This window comes from Jaculus jaculus, chromosome 8, assembly GCF_020740685.1.
Source record: "Jaculus jaculus isolate mJacJac1 chromosome 8, mJacJac1.mat.Y.cur, whole genome shotgun sequence".
Taxonomy (NCBI): domain Eukaryota; kingdom Metazoa; phylum Chordata; class Mammalia; order Rodentia; family Dipodidae; genus Jaculus; species Jaculus jaculus.
In genome coordinates, this window is record NC_059109.1 from 129,723,360 (window position 1) to 129,724,648 (window position 1,289).

The following is a 1,289-nucleotide window of genomic DNA, read 5'->3' on the forward strand; positions in this document are numbered from 1 at the left end:
CACCCACATAAAGCCAGATGCCACCAGGTATGGTGGTGCACGCCTTTAACCCCAGCACTTGGGAAGCATAGTAAATTCTAGGTCAGCCTGGGCTAGAGCAAGACCTTACATCAAACAAAACAAAAAAAAAAAAAAAAAAAAAAAAAAGGAAGGAAGGAAGGAGGGAAGGAAAGAAGCCAGATGCACAAAGCGCGTGCATCTGGAGTTTGCTTGCGGGAGCGAGTTCATGACATGCCCATTCTCTTGTCACTACAGTCGTTCAAGAGGCTAACACAAAAGGGTAAAGGGAATCTACACAAAACCCACAGAAAAGATGGCAAACCTCCTCTCTGGATTCTATCTGGAGTCATAGATTAAAGAATCAAGGGCTGGAGAGATAGCTTAGGGGTTAAGGTGCTTGCCTGTGGAGCCTAAGGACACAGGTTTAATTCTCCAGGTCCCACATAAGCCAAATGCACAAGGTGGTACATGCGTTTGGAGTTTGTTTGCAATGGCTAGAGGCCTTGGCACACCCATTCTCTCTCTGTCTTTCTCTGCCTCAAAATTTTAAAATAACAAATAAATAAACTAGGCATGGTGGCAAACACCTTTAATCCCAGCACTTGGGAGACAGAGGTAGGAGGATCACCGTGAGTTGAAGGTCACCCCGAGACGACATAGTGAATTCCAGGTTGGCCTGGGATAGAACAAGACCCTACCTCAATAAACCAAAAGCCAAAATAAAATAATAATAATAAGATCAAAAAGTGTGTATGCATTAAAAAAAAAATTGCAACTCCCAACTCACAATGGTCTTGAAGCTGAGCTGAGGCGCTCAGACAGCGCTGGTTGGCACAAAGGCATGTGCAGTGTGAACACAATGTAACATGAGCAAGAAACCCCTCAGATTCACTACGTATTTGATTCTCAATTGCTTTTGAGCGTTGCTCATTTGGGGCCCTTTTCTTACCACCCTGCACTATTCCCCGACCCCAGCTGGGGTCAGGACCCAGTGGATGAAGCCCAGGGGTGCCCCAGCACCCATCCGTCCATCAGCATGACTGAGCCCCTGGTGACCGAATGGCCCCCCACCTCAGTCCTGCCACCCCTGGGGGCAAGGCTACTGTTGACCTCTCCTGGCAGAGATGCATGCACTTAGGTGTCAAGGGACCTGTCCTTAAGGGAAGGAAGAGGTGGTGCCACCTTGCCACCCACTGGGTCTTGAACTTAGCCTGGAGCAGAGGAAGGTCTCACAGGAGTTTCAGAAGCACAAGAGAGGGGGTGTTGGTTCTACCATACGTCCAAAGGAC

General features: G+C 48.3%; 1 non-coding gene across 1 annotated transcript; it reads left to right on the forward strand.

The window, feature by feature from the left end:
- Window positions 1–231: 231 nt before the first annotated feature.
- On the forward strand, window positions 232–354 carry LOC123463246. Its single transcript, XR_006638834.1, has one exon. It is a non-coding gene; the product is annotated as a small nucleolar RNA SNORA26 (small nucleolar RNA).
- The last annotated feature ends 935 nt before the right edge of the window (window positions 355–1,289 follow it).